This window comes from Oryx dammah, unplaced genomic scaffold (assembly GCF_014754425.2).
Source record: "Oryx dammah isolate SB20612 unplaced genomic scaffold, SCBI_Odam_1.1 HiC_scaffold_3, whole genome shotgun sequence".
NCBI classification, from domain to species: Eukaryota; Metazoa; Chordata; class Mammalia; order Artiodactyla; family Bovidae; genus Oryx; species Oryx dammah.
This window is the reverse complement of record NW_024070187.1, coordinates 70,626,685-70,636,083: the sequence shown is the minus strand read 5'-3', so window position 1 is coordinate 70,636,083 and position 9,399 is coordinate 70,626,685.

Here is a 9,399-nt window from a genome sequence, read left to right as displayed (position 1 = left end):
CTGTTTCTTGGGAGGCTGAATTTCCTATCCTTGAGAAGCTTGTAATTTAATAAGAGACAAGCACACCAAATAATTGTAAATATGTAAAAGTGATAAATGGCACAAGAGGAAAAGGAATATAGAGAAGATATTTGTACCTGGAGAATATCAGAGAGTGCTGTGGGTAGAAGATCTGGAGAGGGAAGTATTTAAATGGAGGAACATATTCTGTGGAAAGAATGTTGTGAAGCTGTGTCCATGTAGATATAACCCAGCGGGTACACAGGGAGACGAATTACTCAGAAGAAAAGACTTCCTTGCCTATAAGACTCATAATGAACTTTTGTGTTAACTGAGGAACTGTAGCTTGGATTCTAAAAGACCCACAAGAGTGGGCTCTGATTTCTAAGTCTATGAACTGTCCAGATCTATTTTATTCTTATGATTCTTTTTCATAGATGAAAGAAGTCTTTTCCTTTTAATTTTCAATTTTGGAATCTTGCTTCAATCACTTCCCAACACAGTCATTAAAATTTTTACATTCTCTTGCAACCGCAGAATTATTTATCTTCTGAAGAAATCAGGGAGTGAGTGCCTATCTGTCCATAAGCAGCAGGATCACAGTGTTCAAATGCTATCAGAACTTTTCCCTTTGGCACGTTATAGGAGGGTAGGTCTCCACAGAGCTCAGGGTTGAGGTAACTCATTGGTTTCTGGAATTACAGGCCTGAACTAGTTGGCAGAATACTGACAAAAGTTCTGCTCTTCTCAGGGCTGCTCTGTGGGTGCCAGAGGAGGTAGTGGTAAACATTGTGAATACAGGCGGGGCCCTAACTCTGTGTCTTCATCAGATTCACGTCCCAAAGCCCTTTTGCTTCAGCAAAATGTGGTGGTTTTGTCCATCCTCATACAAGTAGGTCTTGGAGTAGCCTTCAGGAGAGGAGACAAGATACTGTTAATTGGCAGGAATAAATGCCAGACTCTGTGTGTTGGCTTTTGCAATGTATGTCATCTAACCTTTCAAGAAAGCTAAGAGAGAGGTGTGATTGTCCCCATGTTTTTTTCCTCTTTGGAAGCAGAGTACTCTGTGGAAGCATGGTAGCCCTCCTCAAAGCTTGATGAGGAAGATGATGCATCTCTGTCTCATATTTATTGCTTCTATCTTTGGTAAGAATATCTTTGGTAGTAAAATGTTATTGCAACTAAATATCCATTCATAGACCCTGAACTTAATACCTTCCTGTGTGTGATTATATATCAGATTGGAAAATGCCAATCTTTTATATTTCTTAAACTTTTATTTGAAGGAATGAGGACCATGTTGGTACTAAAATATTTAACCTTTTTATACACAAAAACTCTATTACTATACCATATCATATTTTATTTAATCCAGCAAATATTTGCTCTTTAATCAAGGTATTGCTTGGTAATTCTAGTTTAGGAATATTGTATGCATGTGTGCATGTGTGTGTACATGAGTTTGTACAATGGACTGAATGTTTATTATGTCCCCAGATTCATATGTTGAAACTCTAACCCTCCGTGTGATGGTACTAGGAGGTACTAGGAATTAGGAAGTGAGGTCTTCGGGAGGTGATTCAGTCATGAGAGTGGAGCTCTCATGAATGTGATTAGTGTCCTTAAAAAAGAGACCTCAGAGGGCTCCCTTGCCCTTTCTGTGAGGAAGATGAAGGAAAAGAACCAGGAAGCAATTTCTCACCAGAAACTGAATCTGTTGGCTTGAACTTAAACTTCCCAGCCTCCAGAACTATGAGAAATAAATTTCTGTTGTTTAAGCCATTCAGTCTGTGGTATTGTTATGGCAGCTTGCACAGGCTAAGTGAGTGAGTGTGTGTGTGTGTCTGTGTATGTGTGTGTGTGTATGTGTACATTCTTTGATGACTTAGGATAGATTCTAAATGGATGTGCTTTGTAAGATATTTTCTTTTGTTTCTATTTGCTTTTTTCTGGTTATAGATACTCCATATAGTCCCCTAACTCTGACTATTGTAAGAGTTACTAGAGAGCATAGCCCTGTCCCTGAGAGGAAAAGAAATGTAGTTCCTTCTTTTCATGCCCGCTCTTCCCTGACTGCTTAACATTCTGCGATGAGGACTCTCTGAGGGTCTCAGTACCTTGGACTTTGGTTTATCACTAATATTGCAGAATGTGTTAGAATAGGAAGGCTTCGGCAGTTCACAATCAGTGCCAGAGTACTCATTAGGAAAGGGCTTCTCTGACTCAGCCAGAGAGGGAGTACATTTCTTGCTCAGAATACTCTAGTGTCATTTTATAAAGCATTGGATTTACAGAGGCAGTTTGCTTTTAGAAGTGAAAAAGAAATTCTAAAAGTACTCTGTGAAAAGATTTTCTTTTGACAAGATATACCTACAGTTCCATTTTCAGGAAAGAGTTTGTATTTTCATATAATTTCACAAATATTTAAAGAAAGAAGAAAAAGGGAAGGTTTGTATTTTCTTCCATAGGCTATAGAATAACATGAGGAACCAGTTTTTGTTTTGTTTAAGTTTGGTTCCATGGAATACATGATTTATGTTCATAAAAAGACTATTTTAATGTCAGAGGTAATGAATATAATAAACTTATTTTTTATAGAATGGCCTCTTTTGTGAGTGCTAAAATAAATATAGCAGTTAGATGCTTCCAAGATTTTTTTTTTTTTAAATTTTGGAGATAAAGGAATTTCAAATTAGTTAACAGAGAGAAAGTCGCATTTACTTGATATCCAACTAGTAATAGCAACTTCATAGTAAGAACTAACATATAGGGATTACTAGGGCTTCCCAGGTGGGGCTAGTGGTAAGGAACCTGCCTGCCAGTGCAGGAGACAAAAGAGACGCAGTTTTGATCCCTGGGTTGGGAAGATCCCCTGAAGGAGGCCATACCAACTCACTCCAGTATTCTTGGCTGGAGAATTCCAGGGACAGAGAAGCCTGGTGGGCTACGGTCCATAGGGTCCCAAAGAGTTGGACACGACTGAAGCGACTTACCATATTGATTATTTATTCAGTGTCAGGATCTATTCTAAGAGCTTTACAGGTGTTAGTTTATGTAATCTTCCCACCAGTCCTACGAGGTAGGTATTATTGTTATTCAAATTTTACATTTAAGAAAGCTTTCATACAAGTAACTGCTTATCTGCCTCATGTCACATTTTAATGAGACTAGATTTGAATGGCCACAATTGTGCTCAAGATTCATCCTCTGAACCATAGGGTCATGCTGCCTTGTTCTGATTTGACCATGAGTAGTATTTTAAAACTTCGCTACAAAGATGTAGATCTATCTTTTAGGACATTTAATCTATAAATAAGGTATCATTTTCTTGTCTCAGCCTTTTTTCCAGCTGCCTTTTCATTTTTAGACCTTTTAATTTAGGCTGTGTCCACAAAGATGTTAGGACTAGTAAGGATGAGCTCCTCTCATAGAAGATGCTTAATAAATGTCTCTTAAATGAATTAGAATGCAGGATCTCTGGTGGCTCAGTGGCAAAGAACCTGCCTGCAATGCAGGAGCCGCGGAGACTTGGGTTCGATCCCTGGGTCAGGAAGATACTCTGGAGGAGGGCATGGCAATCCAGGCCAGTGTTCTTGCCTGGAGAATCCCATGGACAGTGGAGCCTAGTAGACTTTTGGGATCTTAGTTCCCTGATCAGGGATTGAACTGCACCCCTGACAATGAAAGCGTCAGTCCTAACCACTGGCTGTTGCTGCTGCTGCTAAGTCACTTCAGTCGTGTCCGAATCTGTGTGACTCTAGAGACGTCAACCCACCAGGCTCCTCTATTCCTGGGATTCTCCAGGCAAGAACACTGGAGTGGGTTGCCATTTCCTTCTCCAGTGCATGAAAGTGAAAAGTGAAAGTGAAGTCGCTCAGCCGGGTCCAATTCTTCGAGACCCCCATGGACTGTAGCCTACCAGGCTTCTCTGTCCATGGGATTTTCCAGGCAAGAACACTGGAGTAGGGTGCCATTGCCTTCTCCCCCTAACCACTGGACTGCCAGGGAATTCCCATAATCCTTAGTCTTTTATTGTTCAGCCATCCTTAATCAAAAGTTAATAACTGCTGTTTTGTAACTGTTCTCTGTTCAAATAGCCAGTGTGGTTTCTGTCTCCAGACTGGATACTGACTGATGAAAAGGTCCATCAGTTTCCTCTCTGAAATTTTACATAGGGATTCTAGGGAAAAAAGGTCGTTCTCTCCTTACAGAATTGAGAGCTGTAAGCATAAAGTAAGCTTGAGGCCATGGTTCCCAAACGTAGAGAAGCTATTTTGAGTTAAGAAAAAAACACACACACAAACACGAAGATGAGGTCATGCATAGAGATAAATAGGAGGGACAAGCAAAGATGGAGAGAATTCTGATGAAGTCATTTGATTCCTTAGAACCAGCCTTGCCTGAAGACAGTTTTCCAGTCATATTATCAGTAAATTCCCTTTATTTTTCTTAAGCAAGTTTGAGTTAGATTTATGTCTCTTGAAACTGAAAGAACACTAATTATGTTAGAAAGTAGTTTTACCACTTAAGAAGCACTCATTCATTCATTTTTTGGTTTTAACAGTGTCTTTAATTTTTAAAAGGATCACTCATTTAACTCTTGTTCACAGTCTTGCAAAGGCAGACTCAGAAGGTGTCTGCTGTGAGCCCTTCTTCACTGAAGACTGGGGGACTGGGGTGTGCATTGCAGTGTCCATCTCAGGGAACCTACCTTAGTCTGAGAACCTTCCGTAGTGACCACCACAAATGACACACAATCATATGTTGGAGTTGTCCAGCTCCAACAATTTAAGAGTCAAAAGAGGGATATTAACAAACCTTTACGGTATCTCTCCATATTATGTAGGAAGGATCATGGTGGATGTTAGGGACATAAAACTAAATAAACTCCCACATTTTAAAGGAGACGGTATTAATGGTGTGCTTTATTTTCTGTATTCTTTTGGTTTGACATCTGGGACCTTGCTGACCCTAGAAGGGTCACACCCCCATCACATTCCTTATCAGGTTCTCATACTCTGGGCCACCTGGCATAATCGTTTGAGGCCATGTACCAGACATCCAGGGATAGCTGTCAGTGTTAGTCACTCAGTCATGTCCAACTGTGACCCCATGGACTAGCCCGCCAGGCTCCTCTGTCCATGGAATTCTTTAGGTGAGAATACTGGGATGGGTTGCCATTTCCTTCTTCAGGGGATCTTCTCCACCCAGGGATCAAACCCAGGTCTTCTGCACTGCAGGCAGATTCTTTACCATCTGATCCACCAGGAATAGCTGCTAGTCCCAAAGCCTGCTGTAAGTAATCAAGCCAGCCAATCTTAAGCCCGCTTACCCTATTTTGTTCCTTCCTTTGAAAACTACAATAAACATCCTAGCTCATGGTTTTTCCCTCCCCTGCTGCCTCCTGACAGAGCTCGGTGCTTCTCTGAATGGCCCCCTGTGGTGTGGCATGGCATGACCCCTCCTCTTGGGATCTGTGAATATTACAAACCGTGTCTCTTTGGTGGCAATTATCTCCTGACCTACTGATCTTACTGAACCTTCCATGTCCTATTTCTATATTATATTTAAAAACAGACACCATATTCAGTTCAGTTCAGTTGCTCAGTCGTGTCCGACTCCTTGCGACCCCATGAATCATAGCACACCAGGCCTCCCTGTCCATCACCAACTCCCAGAGTTCACTCAGACTCACGTCCATCAAGTCAGTGATGCCATCCAGCCATCTCATCCTCTGTCGTCCCCTTCTCCTCCTGCCCCCAATCCCTCCCAGCGTCAGAGTCTTTTCCAATGAGTCAACTCTTCACATGAGGTGGCCAAAGTACTGGAATTTCAGCTTTAGCATCATTCCTTCCAAAGAAATCCCAGGGCTGATCTCCTTCAGAATGGACTGGTTGGATCTCCTTGCAGTCCAAGGGACTCTCAAGAGTCTTCTCCAACACCATACTAGGGCAATTTTAAAAAATGTTTCCAGTCTTAACTAATCATTGGAAAAGAGGCCATGCCCACCTACTCACCTCTGTATCCTTATCAGTAACTCAGTTACTGTTAGATATTTATCCCCCTGGATTTCCAAGCAGTGTTCATCTCCTATCGCTTATATTAATTGCTTCTATCTGAGTTCTACCAACTCCACCCTACTTCAGGCTCTTCCTGACTTCACCTAGGCTCACTTTTCTGATCACCCACTACATCTTTCCTTCTTTCAGGTTTTTGTTCATGGTCAGTTCAAATGGCACCAGATCCACAAAGCCTCCCTTGACCCTCTCAACTAGGTGTAGGCCTTCCCTTTTATGAACTGCCACACTGACTTTTTTCAAATTTAATCACATACTTAACCTCTTGTTCTAGTTGTCTGTGTCCTTGTTTTAGCTCTCTATCAGACTGTGAGCCCCCTGAAGGAGAGAGCCATAATCACCTCTGTATTCTTAGCTCCTGGGCTTCCTCAGCGGCTCAGTGGTAAAGAATCCACCTGTAATGTAGGAGCCGCAAGAAAAGTGAGTTCTACGCCTGGATCTGAAGATCCCCTGCAGGAGGAAAGGGCAAACCACTCCAGCATTCTTGCCTGAAAAACCCCGTGGACTGCAGTATAGAAAAATACTGGACTATAAATTCCTTGAAGTCAGGGACCATGTTTTAGCTCTCTTTGTTTATCTTGGAATACCTGCCACAAGATCTTGCCTATAGGAGATGTATAAATAGTTAGTGAGTTGAGTAAGCAGGTAAGGGATGTGGAATAGATTGTATTAATAATCCCATTTGAAGGATAACAAAACTGAGACTTAGGGAAGTTAATGCTCTTTCCAAGGTCACCAAGTTAGTGTGAAGTAGTGTAGCTGGATTAGAAGCAGGCATTTTGCCACCTACTCCACCAGAACTTCTCACTACCTACCATCACAGTAATAGCTGGCACTCTGAGTCATTCTTACATCCTAGGAGTTAAGGATGTCCTTTCCTGGGGCAAGATCTCATTCTCTATTATATACGTTTTTGTGGATTGAATGTTTATGTCGCCCCAAAATTCTTACGTTAAATCCTATTAGGAGGTAGGGCCTTTGGGAGGTGATTGGGTCATGAGAGAAGAGCCCTCATGATGGGATTAGTGACTTTATAAAAAGAGGCTACAGGGAAGCCTGCTGTGCTGCAGTCCATGAGGTTGCAGAGAGTCGGACATGACTGAGAAACTGAGCTGAACTGAACAGCTAGCTTACTCTCTTTCCATCATTTGAGGACGCAAGGAGAAGTCACTTGTCTCTAACCCAGATAAGGGCTCTCACTAGAAATGGCCATGCTGACACCTTGATCTCAGACTTCCAGCCTCCAGAATGATGAGAGTTAAATGCTTGTAGATAAGCCATCTAATTTATGGCATTTTGTTATAATGGCAACAATTGACAATGACATGAGTTTTTGAAACCCTCTCGATTTTCATAAGATTAGAAGTGTATCATGACCTTTATTGACAACAGATACTTTGATATGTCTCCATTATCGATCTAGTAAAAAGTGAAGATTTAGAATAGCATTTCTGCATAAGATGAGGAATTGGCAGTTATGAAGAATTTAGCATTATTTTCTTGAGAATAACATATTGTAAGTTGATCTGAATCATTTTGATTTCCCAGAATTTTGACTGGCTGGGTTTATTCCATACCCCAGCCCCCACCCCCACCCAACCTTGGCAATATCTCATGAGCTTTTGATAAATTATTAAGCTCTGAAGCAAACTGAAGTGCCAGGATTAACCATAAAGCTGTGTATTCATCAGGGTCTAGTCAAGAGGCAGAAAACACAATGGGTTATTCTGATGGCAAAAAATGTAATATGAAAAACTGTTGACTAGATATAAAGAATCTTTACCTGAAAAGATAAAAGAAGCACTCAGCATCGTGGATGCACCAGGAAAGCAATGGCTGCCCTAGGACTAGGGGAACGAAATAAAGAATTTGAAATTATTAAAAACCTAGAAACTTAGAGGAGAAGCCCCTGGAGCTGAAAGTCAGGTCCCTGAGGAGGGGTGCTGTTAGACTTGTGTGTTGAAAAGTGTACCTGGCGTTGTTTTTAATCGGATATGGTAAGACATGCAAACAGAAATGATTTTCATGCAGGAGGAAGTTTATACTTATAGATGTCTGGGAACAGACAGCACACCATTCTATGCAGGGCCACGCAGGGAAGCACCAGGGTGGGTCAGGGACCAGAGGAAGAGGAGAAAGCATGGGCACAAGCTTTTATTGTGATCTCTTCAGGAAAGGCAAGGCAGGACACCTAAAAGAGTTTAGGATTGAGTAGTTTGAATAATTTATTCAGGCCCTGGGCTATAAGAGTGGTTCCTAGCTTCGAGTACTGGCTCTGGAGTGATTTGGGGCAGGGCGCATATTGGCTGGGGTGTGAGAGGTTGATAAAGGAGGTTGTTGGGGTATGGACTCTGGATTGGTTGCTTTGTATATAAAGGTATGTTCACGGCAAGTTGTTTGCCATCTCTAGAAATTAGCTAACCCTGGGAAGAGCTGTCCTCTGGGGTCTGCAAGCCCTTCACTCCAGTGTCAAAGCATCATAAAATATAAAAAATAAAAATAATGATTAATACAACTGGGCTGACTATGGAAAATAATATGGAGGTTCCTTAAAAAAAACTAAAAATAGAGTTGTTACATGATTCTGTGATCCCACTCTTGGACATATGTCCAGAGAAAACTTTAATTCAAAAAGATATATGTACCCCAATAGCAGCACTATTACAATTGCCAAGACATAGAAACAACCTAAATGTCCTTGAATGGACAAAGAAGACGTGGTGTACATCTCAGAATACAGCACAATACTACTCAGCCATAAAAAGAATAAATGATGCCATTCACAGCAACATGGGTGAGCCTGGAGATAATCATATTGAGTGAAGGAAGTCAGACAACATCTATCATATCATATCACTTATATGTGGAATCTAAAATATGACAGAAATGAACTTATTTATGAAGCAGAAACAATCTCACAGATACACAAAGCAAACCTATGGTAACCTAAGGGGAAGGGGGGAGATGGATAAATTAGGAGTTAGGGATTAGCACATACAAGCTACCATATATAAAAAGATAACAAAGTCCTACTGTATAGCACAGCGAATTATACTCAATATCCTATGATAAACCATAATGGAAAAGAATATGAATGAGAATATACATAACTGAATCATTTTGCTGTACACCAGAAACAAGCACAATACTGTAAATCAACTGTACTTCCAAAACATACACATCTTCATCAAAAAAATGATAAAGTGTATAATTTAATGGTAAAAAATATAGCTGGGCTGGTATTTCTGAGTTCCAAGGACCTCAAGCTGCTTTTCTGAGCTATAAATAAACCTCCTCCCTCCTTTGGGGTCAGAGAGGGTAG